Here is a 15,401-nt window from a genome sequence, read left to right on the forward strand (position 1 = left end):
ACCTGATATTATGGGACTATTACCTGTACAATTATCTGTGAGGAAATCTGAAATAAAGGGGAAACGAAGGAAATGCATGTAAGAAAAAACGTGCATCAGAAATACTCAAACCTTTTCTACATGCTCGTGAAAAAAGCTCACCTGTGTTCTTACCCCATAATTTCAAGAGCCTAAACGAAAAATAGAACTCCAGTCAGAAACGCTGAATCAAGTCTGCGTTTGATATTGATTATTCACAACGGATTACCAGCGAGGGAATTACCTGCGAGCCTTAGTTGTGTAGCTTCAGTCTCGGCAAATGCTCAAAAGTGAATCGTCCTGCCGATAAAAATAACAGCCTATTAAGCACTGGCCAGCACATAACTGTTTCGAAAAAGACTGCAGTCATCTAACCACTGTCAACCCTTACCAAAGAATAGCAGGTCAGTCACCCGTAGCGACGTTCTTCCCGAGTGCCGGTGTAAACGATAAGTCCCTTCTCTACCTTAAACGCGTGAACCCACGCATGGATACAGACGACGGACTTTCGTTATGCTCAATACTTTCAACGTGGCGATCTTTGGGGTCTCAATTATGGATAGAATTCATATAAATGAACAATAACCAAATTTTATCCACTAACCATATTCTATTCAATAAATACGCCAAAAAGAGAGCGAGTGCATCATCCGTGCACTATTTCATAACTAAATTCGCCGCCATATTTGAATGGTGAGCAATGCTGAATTCCCGAATTTAAGAAAACAAAAACAACTAAAGAAAGAAAGTGAGAGGGAGTGAAAGGTTCCGAGAATCATTTGAAAATCACTTTGTGAGCAATGGTGAGCAATGCTGAATTGCCGAATTTAAGAAAACAAAAACAACTAAAGAAAGAAAGTGAGAGGGAGTGAAAGGTTCAGAGAATCATTTGAAAATCACTTTGTTAATCTCAGAACATACCAGTTCTAACCTGTTTCCATTCTCAAATACATGGTGTCAACAGTAAACCACGAGCTGCTTATGCATGGAACAAAAACATAAACAAAGAGTGAAAAATTCAAAAAATAAATTGCTTTGATTATCTCAGGTAATAACAGTTCCTACCTATTTACATTCTCCAAGACATAGTGTCAACAGTAGGCAACGAGCTCCCTGCTGTAATGCCAGTGTGTATATACATGTATGTATGGGTATCATCGTGTTCTAGGTAACCCAAAGACTCAAGATGTGTATGCATTATAGAAAACAAATAAGATCCAGTTTATCATTCAGTCCATTCGGAATGAGGGTTTGTAATTTACGAATCCAAAAAGTCTCTCTTTGGAGAAGCACTTTTGCATTGTCTACGCCCAACCTTTGTGGGACCAATTCAATTACTTGAAATCTCAATTGGGCAATAGAATGCCCCGCTTCAATCCAGTGCTTAGCCAAAGGTGAAGTCAGGTTTTTGTTGCGGATGCGACTTTTGTGTTCCGACAGTCTCAGTTTTAATTTCCTGTCAGTTTTGCCGACATAAGACAGTCCACATGGACACTTAATTGAATATACCACATGTTCAGAGTTGCAATTGGTGGTGTGTCTCAACTGTATTTTTACTCCTGTACGTGGATGTAGAAGGGTATCACCAAGTATAGCATTATTGCAATTATAACATCTTGTAGTCCCTTTGTATACTGATGTTTGTGTGGTGATGTCACTTGTTGATTTGTTGAGTAATTCTTTCAAGTTTTGTAACCTCCTATATGCAAATACAGGTCTGTCATGAAATAGTGATCCAAAATCTTTCTCTGCTGCTACGATCTCCCATCGTTTAAGAATTATTCTTAGGATATCCTTTGATGCAGATGAATATTTTGAGACGAAAACCATCCTTTTGTTAACAGTTTTGGTTTTTTTTTGTAAGAGATCTGTCCTTGGCATTGCTTTTATTTTGTCCAAGTATCAAAGTGAACAAAAACGATAGTTTTATTATTGCTTGTTTGAATAAAAAGAATGTATTAACGTCAAAAAATTGCATTTAAGTAGTGCGTACTGGTGTCCTGGTAACTCACAATACCAGGCCTTATACATTTGTTTTGACGTAGTTTGCAGGCACTAGACCAGTACAGCACACATACCAGATTAACACTCATTAATTTAGTGAACTGAGTGCAGCACCCTTCTATATTCATTTCTTATCATACTGCAGCCATAGGGCGCTAGCACCATTTGGATGATGTCGTTCGATTCAATTGCGGCCATCACAGATAAAAGAGCTAACACAAAGGTATACACAGCTTATCAAGGAATCCAAAACTTTTGATGCACAAGGAGGATCTGTGACACAACAACTAAAGCAGCTTGAATACCTTACTAGACGAGAATTAAACCAGCGACTACATGCCACGATGCTTATCCAGTATCACCGTGTGAAGCGTATTCCTAGAGGCCTGAGATTAGCCATAAGACCAATGCTATATAGATTAAACAACAATCCAAAGTTCATGGAAAAGTGGTTCGAAATTTTGAATAAGTGTTCCCTGGATTTGATCCTACTGTTAATAGAGGAACTCGCAAAGACCATAAGTGACCTGGAGGAGGAAATATTCAATTTAAAACGTGACCTATCGGAGAGGATTGAGGAAGACGTATGGGCTAGAACTCTAGAAGACATCAACACACAATTGGATAGGTACGGAAAGGAGCTAGAAGAAACTAAGTTGCGCAAATTCAAACGTGACACTATTGATTATAAGTTAAACGAGGCCTACACGTGGGCAGAAGTCTACGCTAGGAGGAGATTCAATAGTAAAAAACAGCAACCAGCTTCCTCGGATGAGAGTGCAGTTTCTGATAGTGAACTAAGCACCGTGAGACAGCCCTTGACGGCTTCACAATTACAAAAGTCAACACCGCAATCTTCTGATCAAGCAGGTACAGCAGCTGGACCGTCATCGGTTTCTTTTTTAGAGAAGGATTTACCACCGAGCAAACCACCGGATGCCCCAACGACTCAAACTGGAGACAAAAGACGAGAAGAGGACAAGGAAAAGGAAAGGGAAAGGGAGAAGGACAGAGAGCTACTGAAAAAGACGGGGCTGCGAAGCCAGACCAAGACCTCATAATCAACATCTCCAGTTATTCCTTATCTAGCTTTGAAAAGAAACTTTTGAACAAAGGCACATCTTTCGTGAGTACATATCACACTAATGCATTGGAAGTTGAGGTAGCATTCTTCAAGTTTATGAGAATCCTGAGGTTGAAACATTTCTTTACAATTCTGAACCCAGTGGAAGATGCGGTGAATGAGGATAGACAGTTCAAACCAAAAAGCAACTACATGGCACCCATATCTCACAAAACTTTGGACACGTTCGAAATCTTAGTAAAAGCTGATATGAATAGAATTCAGTTCAAGAGGAAAGCTAAGAATCTCACACGAGCGGAATATAGTGCTCTTCAAAGGCTAGCGAGGAACAAGGATTTGGTGTTTCAGAAAGCAGACAAAGGTGGAGCACTTGTTCTCATGGATTCCATGTTCTATAAACTGAAGGGTGATGAGCATGTACAGAATGAGGGAACATATGCCAAACTTGAAAATGATCCGACAATACACATATCTCAGAATTTGGATAACATTTTGGATAAGGCTGAGGATTTAAATTGGATAGACAATTCAACGAAACGGTACTTGAGGCAGATATATCCGAGAAGACCCAAAATTTACTTTCTACCGAAAGTACATAAAAATCTAAATGACCCTCCTTTCAGGCCCATTGTTTCCGGATGTTCTTCAATTTTTGAAAATCTTGGCGTTTTCATCGATGCGCAAATGCAACCTTTCATTCAAAATTGGGTCACATACCTAGAGGATACGTCAGATTTCTTGAGGAGTCTTGCAACGATAACAGTGGTTGATAATGAAGATTGGACACTATGCACTATTGACGTTGCTTCCCTTTATACATCAATCCCTCATAAGCAGGGAATGGAAGCTATGGAGTGGGCTTTATTGAGATCAGACAAACCAGACAAGCTCAAATATCTCATACTACAGTTACTGGAGTTTTGCCTTCAAAACAGTTACTTTCTCTGGCAAGGTGAATTTTACACTCAAATGACAGGTACGGCTATGGGATTTCCGGGAGTATGTATTTATGCCAACATTTTCATGGCGAAATTTGAGCTTGACTATATACTCGAGGACCCCACGTGGCAGGAAGGAATTGTTTACTATAAACGCTACATCGACGACATATTCATTATATGGAAACGTTCCCCTGCAGAGCTTCTTCGAAACATAAAGAGTCTGAATTTGGCCAACCCTCGGATACAATTCACCCACAGTGTATGCAACACTGAATTACCTTTTTTGGATGTTCTTGTTGAACTGAAAGATGGATCCATTCAAACTAAACTGTTCAAGAAAGAGACGGATAAGAACACAGCTCTACTATATGGAAGCTTCCATCCGGCAAACCTCATCAACAATCTCCCAGTCTCTCAGTTTATGAGGATCAAAAGGATTTCCTCCAATGAGGCAGAATGTGAAAAGAGCCTAAATCAACAAAAACAAAGATATTTGGACAGGGGTTATCCCAATAAGTTGATAGAGGCACACTTGGACAAAATAAAAGCAATGCCAAGGACAGATCTCTTACAAAAAAAAAAAACTGTTAACAAAAGGATGGTTTTCGTCTCAAAATATTCATCTGCATCAAAGTATATCCAAAGAATAATTCTTAAACGATGGGAGATCGTAGCAGCAGAGAAAGATTTTGGATCACTATTTCATGACAGACCTTTATTTGCATATAAGAGGTCACAAAACTTGAAAGAATTACTTAACAAATCAACAAGTGACATCACCACACAAACATCAGTATACAAAGGGACTACAAGATGTTATAATTGCAAAAATTGCAATAATGCTATACTTGGTGATACCCTTCTACATCCACGTACAGGAGAAAAAATACAGTTTAGACACACCACCAATTGAAACTCTGAACATGTGGTATATTCAATTAAGTGTCCATGTGGTCTGTTGTATGTCGGCAAAACTGACAGGAAATTAAAACTGAGACTGTCGGAACACAAAAGTCGCATCCGCAACAAAAACCTGACTTCACCTTTGGCTAAGCACTGGATTGAAGCGGGGCATTCTATTGCCCAATTGAGATTTCAAGTAATTGAATTGGTCCCACAAAGGTTGGGCGTAGACAATGCAAAAGTGCTTCTCCAAAGAGAGACTTTTTGGATTCGTAAATTACAAACCCTCATTCCGAATGGACTGAATGATAAACTGGATCTTATTTGTTTTCTATAATGCATACACATCTTGAGTCTTTGGGTTACCTAGAACACGATGATACCCATACATACATGTATATACACACTGGCATTACAGCAGGGAGCTCGTTGCCTACTGTTGACACTATGTCTTGGAGAATGTAAATAGGTAGGAACTGTTATTACCTGAGATAATCAAAGCAATTTATTTTTTGAATTTTTCACTCTTTGTTTATGTTTTTGTTCCATGCATAAGCAGCTCGTGGTTTACTGTTGACACCATGTATTTGAGAATGGAAACAGGTTAGAACTGGTATGTTCTGAGATTAACAAAGTGATTTTCAAATGATTCTCGGAACCTTTCACTCCCTCTCACTTTCTTTCTTTAGTTGTTTTTGTTTTCTTAAATTCGGCAATTCAGCATTGCTCACCATTGCTCACAAAGTGATTTTCAAATGATTCTCGGAACCTTTCACTCCCTCTCACTTTCTTTCTTTAGTTGTTTTTGTTTTCTTAAATTCGGGAATTCAGCATTGCTCACCATTCAAATATGGCGGCGAATTTAGTTATGAAATAGTGCACGGATGATGCACGCGCTCTCTTTTTGGTGTATTTATTGAATAGAATATGGTTAGTGGATAAAATTTGGTTATTGTTCATTTATACGAATTCTATCCATAATTGAGACCCCAAAGATCGCCACGTTGAAAGTATTGAGCATAACGAAAGTCCGTCGTCTGTATCCATGCGTGGGTTCGCGCGTTTAAGGTAGAGAAGGGACTTATCGTTTACACCGGCACTCGGGAAGAACGTCGCTACGGGTGACTGACCTGCTATTCTTCGGTAAGGGTTGACAGCGGTTAGATGACTGCAGTCTTTTTCGAAATAGTTACGCGCTGGCCAGTGCTTAATAGGCTGTTATTTTTATCGGCAGGACGATTCACTTTTGAGCATTTGCCGAGACTGAAGCTACACAACTAAGGCTCGCAGGTAATTCCCTTGCTGGTAATCCGTTGTGAATAATCAATATCAAATGCAGACTTGATTCAGCGTTTCTGACTGGAGTTCTATTTTTCGTTTAGGCTCTTGAAATTATGGGGTAACAACACAGGTGAGCTTTTTTCACGAGCATGTAGAAAAGGTTTGAGTATTTCTGATGCACGTTTTTTCTTACATGCATTTCCTTTGTTTCCCCTTTATTTCAGATTTCCTCACAGATAATTGTACAGGTAATAGTCCCATAATATCAGGGAGTAGTTGATATCTATTTTATTAAATGGGTATACTAAAACGAACCCAATATCATTTTCCCTCATCCAGGTTACTCAAATTCATGCAGTTATATTGGAATTTACTATTCCAGCATACTCGTGGTAAGAAACCATTTGAACACAGAAAGTTAGTATTCAAGAATTCAGTTTTTTCCTGCATCAAGAGTAATGAGATTTCTTTTTTCCTTTTCTTCCTTTTTTCCTTTTTTCCTTTTCTATACACAGACCCCTGACGAAGGGGCACCTGCCCCGAAATGCATTGGGTGTAGGTTAACCGTTATGATTTGAGTTGTACGAACCATGTAATATGTTTGCATTTCTGTGAAAGTAGAGTGTAATGTTCTTTCTAATGGAAATATCAAAGTGAACAAAAACGATAGTTTTATTATTGCTTGTTTGAATAAAAAGAATGTATTAACGTCAAAAAATTGCATTTAAGTAGTGCGTACTGGTGTGCTGGTAACTCACAATACCAGGCCTTATACATTTGTTTTGACGTAGTTTGCAGGCACTAGACCAGTACAGCACACATACCGGATTAACACTCATTAATTTAGTGAACTGAGTGCAGCACCCTTCTATATTCATTACAGGCCACCACTAAGACATACTTCAAATGATTACAATGCTCAAGTTGGATATAATCCATTTGCAAGACTTCCAAAGGTGCAGTTGGTGTAGCAAATCCTCCAGCTGGAGTTCGTGTCCCTTTCCCAGGATTATATTGTAGACAGATCAAACAATACTGTACTACTCTCTTAGCTGTGCTAGCAATTTCTGTATGCTCCCAATCTTTTGTAAAAAAATCTCGTTATTGCTGAAGCTCCAACATGTGCTAGCCCATGTGCCATTTGAACCATAGGTAGTACAAAGGCTATAGGCAGCTTCCATCTATCCATCTGTTTATTTTGCCAACAACCTTCATCATCCAACTCTCCTTCTTCAGACCATTGTTCACGTTCCTTTACAGAAGCAGATTTCTGTATCTCTCGTACTTCCTGCCTAGCATCATGCCAATGCTCAGCTTGTGACTTCACTACATACATAGAAGTAGTGCTTCTTTGCGTCGCAGTCTCACGTGCCACGTGGTCTGCAAAGGCATTCCCTTGTCCAATCTTATCTGTCACTTTCTTATGCGCACTACACTTCACTATGGCTATTTTCTTTGGGTATGTTAATGCAGTCAAAAGATTATGTACTAAATCTCCATGTATTATCTGCATTCCGTGAGATGTAAGAAAGCCTCTTTCCTTCCATAGTAGGCCAAAATCATGCGCTACTCCAAAAGCATAGCGGCTATCTGTATAGATATTCACACATAGATCAGTACTAAGCTCACATGCTCGTGTCAAAGCTATCAATTCAGCTGCTTGAGCCGATTTCTGTGGTATGCAAGCTGTCTCAACTATTGTCTCAAGCGTGGTAATTGCATACGCGGTTGAGGTCGTACCATCTTATAATTTCGAACAAGACCCATCAACCCACAATTCACCATCCACATCTGGAAGGGGTGTATCTTGCAAATCAATGCGACCCTTTGTCTGTTCCTCAGTCAGGAATATACAATCATGTGTTTCTTTTGACTGAGGCTGAGTCGCTGGATATAGCAACAAAGTAGCTGTGTTTAAAGTTGCTTATCTCTTCAATGTAATATGAGGAGCTAGCAATGTCAGTTCATATCCTGTCAAATGAGCGCTGGTTAAGTGCTGCGTCTTTGTCTGATTTAAAAGAGCATCAACAGCATGGGGTACCAACACTAACAGTTTATATGACAAAACTATTCCTTCACTCTGTCGTATTGACACAACTGTTGCTGCTACTGAGCGAAAACATCCAGGCAACGCTCGGGCAACAGGATCAAGGATTGCTGAAAAATAATCACAGGGATGTTGCTAATTACCATGAAACTGAACGAAAACTGCCTACGCGCCTCCATCTTTCTTGTGCACGTAGAGTGTAAAAGGCTTCATGTAATCTGGTGTACCTAACACTGGTGCTGAACAAAGGGCTTGTTGTAACTGCCGAAAAGCAGTTTCACATTCATCTGTCCATGGAAGGGGTATTGGAGTGTCTTTTGTCAAAAGTGCTAGCAAAGGTTTAACAATGTAGGAAAACCCCAAAATCCATTGTGTACAAAAAGAAGTAAGACCAAGAAATACATGCACTTCTTTCTGTGTCGAAGGCACTGGTGTATCTAAAATTGCTTGTATGCGATCTGATGTCAATGCACATCCCTCCTTAGACAAAAGGTGACCTAAGTAGCTTACCTTTGGTCTACAATGTTGCAATTTCTTTCGTGACACTTTATGATGATGTGAAGCAAGAAAGGAAAGCAAAGACAAAGTGCATTTCTCACATTGTTCAGGGGTATCTGCTGCCAACAAGATGTCATCAACACATTGTATGAGAGCCACACCTTCAGGCAAAGCAAACAAATCAAGCACTCTTTTCAATGCTTGACTGTAAATACTCAGACTCTCGGTATAGCCTTGAGGAACTCTACAAAATCTGTACGATCGATTATTCAAAGTAAAACCGAACAGATATCGCCTATCAGGATGAATAGGGATCGAAAAGAAAGCAATATCCTCTTTAACAAGACAAGCTCTCTCAGGCAGAGAGTGATCATCATTCAAAATGACACGCACTCCATCAGGAGAGCATCGTATTGTGGCTCTGAAATACTTGAGCATGTAGAGACCCCCAATATTGTCTGGTGTATTTGGAGAAAGCAAAAACGGACATGGAGCACTAAATTTATCGACATGGAATGCAAGTGGTTGTGGCAATAGGCTAAGGGTAGGTGTTCCATCGAAACCTATTGAAGTAATAGTTACGCCAGTCAGGGGAGCCCTTGGAACCAATTGTTTAGACAAAGCGCTACAAGTAGCTCCTGTATCGACCAGAAACCGATCAGTAGAACCCAAAACATGTGCTGTAACATCAGGACCCCTCTGATCTACTGGAACTTCAACTGATTCCTTACCCCATCCGAGGCAATCCTATGCATGAACAGAATCATAAATGTCAGGCTGCACATAATCGGACATTTGATATTTATTTCGTCTATCGAAAGTGTTAACCCTATCCTGTGTTCGTACATTGGTGTTAATTCAAGCACGATCATTGGTATTTCCTCTAGGCCCTGAGTAACCAGACCGACTCCCTATTTGTCCCCAACCTCGCGAACCCTGTTGAGCACGCAACACTGTGCAATCGGCCATCCAGTGGCCAAATTGCTTACAATACGCACATTGATTAATAGACAAATTCAAACAAGCATAGGCGGGATTAAAAGATCCACGTCCGCCTCTATCATAACCTCTAGAGGGTGGACCATAAACCTGAGCTAACATAATCTTCATTTTCAGATCTTTAGATTTCTTATCTCATTACCTTTCGCTTCTAATTCTTGATGCTCATAATACTGAGCCATCGTTAATACAGATGCAGGAGAAAATGTAGTCCAAGAACTTTCACTGGCTTTTAAACGGCTAGCTATCCCTGGTAACAGGTTCGTAACATATTTATCTACAAAAAGATATCTGCCTGTATCATCTGTCAAGGACTGACCGCTAAAATCGTGGAAAGCTTCCTCAAAACGTATAAAAGAAATCAGAAACCGATTCATCTACCTTTTGTTTGCACAATGCTAAAACAGTCCAATCTATCTTTTTAGGGGGAATAACTGTTTAAGCTTAGTTAATATAGCTGAAGGAAGATCTAATATTAATTTATGTAGCTTTTGAGCGGGTTCCCTCTCCATATCCAATTGTTCTAATTCTTTCCATTCCGTGCAAAAAGTGGCACAATAGTTAATTCTACGAACGGTCCTCAACCTATCCGGTGGTAATATCAACCCGAAAAATAAATCAATATCACACAAAGTCATAGTACAGTAATTTAGAGCGCCTTCAACTTCCTCATAGAAGGCAGCTGGATTTCTACGTGGATCGGGTAATGCTGCTTTAAGCGCCATTACATCTGCCCTATTCCAAGGAGTATAGACCTAATAATTATTAAAATAACCTTTTGCATCAACAGAAATTTCATCATCATTGTCACCCGCTCCTTTAGGAGGAACATACAAGGGCGGGACTTCCTGCATAGGCTTCATATAAACCGCCATTAGCTTATCTGTTCCGAAGATAGAAGACTGCGACTCTCCGGTCTGAGATTTCTTCGCAGCTTCGTCTACGAGCTTTTCTTCTCCTTCAGGTGAACTGCCTCAGTTCGTAATTTAACTAACCGTCTAATCGTGTCAACCACCTGGGAAAAAACAACAAGATGATCACGCATGTTATTACAATTAGCTGCAACATCATCAGGTTCTAAATCTGGAGAGAATTTCTGAAATAATTCAACGACTTCTGCAGCAAACGTCAGAGTGAAATACATCTGCTCCCTTTCCGGCCACCCCTGTATACTAGCTAAGAGATCGGAAGCACGATCACTGCTACGTAATGCTTTATGAGCAGCTTGTCTGATATCAGCTGCACGTTGTGCGGACAGCATAGAACGGGTGTCCCACGCCTTTCGTTGTTCCGAATCGGAATCCTCACCACCATCGAACGGAGTGGACAGAACGGCATACGGAGGTGGAGGTCGATCTAAGAACAACAATTCATCTTGTGGTTTATTAAGGACAGGGTAGAGAGGAAGTCGGACAGGGTATTGGCCAGATACCTGCAATCTGTGTTCTTTCTCCGCTCTCTATTTCAGCTCTTTCACTTCTTTCTTTCTCAACTCCAGCGCTTTCTCATACACATTCTTTCGCTCCTCCTTCTCAATCAAGGCTTGCTCACGCTTCGCTCGTTCACGCACTTCTTTCTCCCACATACGCATGCATTCAAACATTTCACGTCTAGACTTCCGCTCAAACATACATAGCTCCACATACTCAATCTTTCGTATATCAAATGACCCATGCATAGGCCATCGTAACTCAGGATCCTTGCAGGTATATCTGTGCCATATTGTGCTGTACATTATGACAGAAAGACTATATTTTTTATACATATCCCTATTAGGCGTCCCCTCTGGGGGAGCCAGGTGCGAGTCTTCAAGTCTAAGTCGGGCCCCATCACAAAACCAGAACATCCTTCGAAGTGCGCTGAAAACAGGCATGCCAAAAATAATGCAAAATATGCAGTATTATACACCAAGTGGCACTTAAGGTACTTCTAGTATGTTGCGCCGTTCAAATTTGACTCACTGAAGAAAAATCTCCACATTGCCTGCCTATATGTGTTATAACTCATTTATCAAATCATACAAATACTCATACAAATAAGACTAGTCTTTACCAAATACCAAATATGCCACAGTAAGTGTTCCTAAAACTACCTTACCATACAAGGCCATCCAAAACCCATAGTACCTGCTGTAAAATGGCCCTTACCAATCATAGGGTGTCCAGGTTCCAACTGCCAAATTCTAAATTCGACCAAACGGCCACAGCACGGCGAATCGACAGAAGAGATCTCAGTCGAAGACCGGCGCCACCTGGATGGTCAGATCGGAAAGAAGGGAAAAACGCCTTGGATGCCAAGACTCGGGTCTTCTCTGGCATGCAATCGCGTCCGCAGCGAGATCCCAATCCTCCATTGTGACCAGTCCTTCGGGCATACGAGTCGCGGACGAGCCCCACGTGTCGGGCGCCAATTTGTAGTAGCAGGCCTCAGCTAGACCCGGTAGTGCAAGGGGTTCGCCCTTCTCTGAACAAAGTCCTCAGACCAATAGGAAGAAGTTGGCACAGAAACTGGAATAGAAAAAGTAACATTTATTATACCTCATGAGGTGGTGCTACGGTTCAAACAGTACCCTTCGGTATTGCAAGAAGTAGTACCATGAGCCAAGAAAGCATGGTTTATTTATACCCGCACAGGGGCTCAAAAGAAGACGGTACAAACACAAGAGCACAGTTTATGTACATCTAATGTAATATCGAGAGGCACAATTGATCAGTGGGAGGAGTTAACAGTTTTGGGGGTCCACAAACACATTCCTATCTGGAACTAATCACTAACAGATGTGGACCCTACTTGACATGCGCGAAAGAGAGGGATGCTAAATATAACTTGTTGCCGGGCAGATTTCAAGAGCCGTGGACAGGAAGATAGGACAAAGCACTTGGTCAGCACGAGGCAGCATGTAGCAGACAAGATGGCTGCCACAAAAACAAAATGGAGTCCGCTAAATGTCAAGATAATGGCTATAACTTAGATGTCTTCTGCTAATGCTTAATCTAATCGCTGTCAAATTACAACACGCCTACCAGGCGCTGGGGCACAACAACTACAAAAAGCCCCCAAAGAAGGATCCCCCTAAAGCAAAAAGGGGTCACAGAGGTCCTGGGGATCAGGAGGGTCAATGCAGGGCCCAGGGGCCAGCACACAGGGTACTCTAGCAAGGAGACAGCCCCCATAGCGGTCCCTCCTGGGCCCCACCGGCAGCAAGCCCCCTCCTGTTAGGATCCAGGCATTCAGAGGCTGGGCAGGGCCCAGGGAGGAAAGCCTTCCCCTGGGCCCCAGCAGCAGCACGCCCATGGTAGATTCAAGCCAGGAACAAGAACATTTTAAATGAGGTCACAGCCTCTATTTATACACAGAATCCCTTTGTCTCTAGGGTGCAGGGTGCGGGAAAACCAAACGCAGCTAGTTCTGGAGCACTCTGTTGTGCTCAATCCCTCTCCCCATTCACAGGACAGGCTAGGGACATCAGACACACCACAGGGGGTGGAGGCAGCATTGTGGAGGGAAAGCCCAGCCCTATTCAGGTCTCAGGTGCACTCCACCCTCCCACCAACATGCATATCTCTCCATTCACCACCGGGGCAGACCCATCCTGACTCCTGAAGCAAGGCGCCCCAGCCAGCTCCAGCCATTCACAAGCCAGACAGTCAATTCACATTAACTGCACAAATATGCCAACTTCTAGAAGTGGCATTATTTAATCATATGAGTTTGCACATACCAAATTTGAGCCTGCACTCCCCACACATCAGGAACTACCATGGACACACATATCCCCCATGCATTCCTATGGGAGGGCAGGCCACTCTCACACACCCACTCAGAGAGCCCACGCACTTTACACTGGGACACAGTGTCAAAGTGCGCAAAGACCAGAAATCACTATAATGATGTAACATTAAAAGGCAAAAAATTCAAGGGTAAACCTGCCAGAAGGGCCAAGTCCAACAATCAGCATCAGGAATATGTCGAAAGGACACAATCGGAGACTTTTTATCACATGAGCACGCTCATCTCTAGTGTCCAAAACCCAGTGCATTGCAACTCAAGACACTTCTGTTTATATTTAGGCTGTCTTCTGGACTTTCTCTGGCTCCCTCCATGTTGCTCAGCAGTTGACTCTGTATTGCATGTGTTTTCTGTTTCCGTTGCACTAGTGTCCAATGTTCAAGTGGTTGCCAGCACCAGACTTTCCGTGCAGAACGGCTTACACTCACCCACACACATCCAGCACAGGAGTCACAGTACCTGTGGCCCTGCCAATAAAGGGGACGGGCGCATGTGCCCATAGGAAGTTCCACATGATATCTGTGTGTGTCCCTGTGTTCTTACAGTATGCGTTTGGGCCCTGGGCCATACTTCATTACATTGTGCTGTGCACATTGGATGCAGACATGTCTCTGTAGGCAGCCGGTTGGAGCTTAGACATGTAGCTTAGCCGTAACCCACTCGATTTGTTAGGGGAGTAGCCAGGGCCATTGTACGCAGAGCCAAAATGGGTGTGTGACTGCTTTTAGAGCACCCCTGGGCGTGGTTCTGTGCTTTGAATGTGCATCTGCATGTGTCTCTATGGCAGTGTGGGTCTCCTTAGTGGGTTGTGGGTGGGTCCTGAAGGGTGATGGACCCCTACATATGTGTCCTGGTTCGCATTCCATGGGTTTGGCCCCCACCCATATCTGTTGGACCACCTCCTTTTGGAATTGGGGTGCCATGTGTGGGTGGGTGAAGTGTTGTGACCCAGCTGTGCCTGCGGGTGCTTCCTGCTGTGTGGTGTGTTGCAGGCTCGTTGTTCCTCCCCTGAGTAGCTTGGCTGGCCGGGTCCTGGTGGGGGGTTGCGTGACATATCCATGGGCTGTTGTAGGGTGTCGGTGTCGACTGTGTGGTGGTCCTCTCCAGCATCACTGATGTGTTGTATTCTGTGCTCTGCTGAAGGTGTTGTGTGCCCCTCTGCTTTGTGAAGGGGAGGTGTATTTTGACTTTGTTTTGACATATATCTTGGCGCATTGTGCTGGTTTGCATGCAGACTATATGGCAATGTACATTTTGACTGTGTGGGGGGTGCAGGATTCTCCTTCGTGATAGTGTACATTTGGTCTACTTAACGGATGTGAGGTCGTATGTGTATATTTCCATTTGACTGTTTCCGGTCTGTCAGATGTAGTGGGCATGTTACTGTGCATGTGCAGAGCCAGTTGTGTCCTCTGTTCGGCAGTGCCGGCTATGCACATTCTCGGCAATGTGGGTGTGCTGTTCTTGCTATGTGTGTGTGTTGCTGTGTGCCAAGGGGATCTTGGAGATGATCCTGGGTGTTTGTGGGTGCACAGTGTGCTACGCCTCGTTGTGCATGTATGCCATTGTGCACATCCCCCTCGTCCCCCCTGTCCCTGTTCGTTGCACTCCCTGTTGATGTTGTGTCAGGTCCTCTCGAGCTGTGTCTGTACTCCTTACTCCTTACTCTGTCTCCACACTGATGACTGTGGCCTGGGTTTTCTCCAGCTCCACTGGTGGCACTAGACTGCCACCTCCTGTCACCATTGCTGCCTTCCTGTTGGCAGCGGATTGGTGCCTGGTTTAGGTAGTCATGTCGTGCCGGCACCTATTGGCCTCCTGGATGGACCTCCTTGGC

Source organism: Lissotriton vulgaris, chromosome 3_1 (assembly GCF_964263255.1).
Source record: "Lissotriton vulgaris chromosome 3_1, aLisVul1.2, whole genome shotgun sequence".
Classification (NCBI taxonomy): Eukaryota; Metazoa; Chordata; class Amphibia; order Caudata; family Salamandridae; genus Lissotriton; species Lissotriton vulgaris.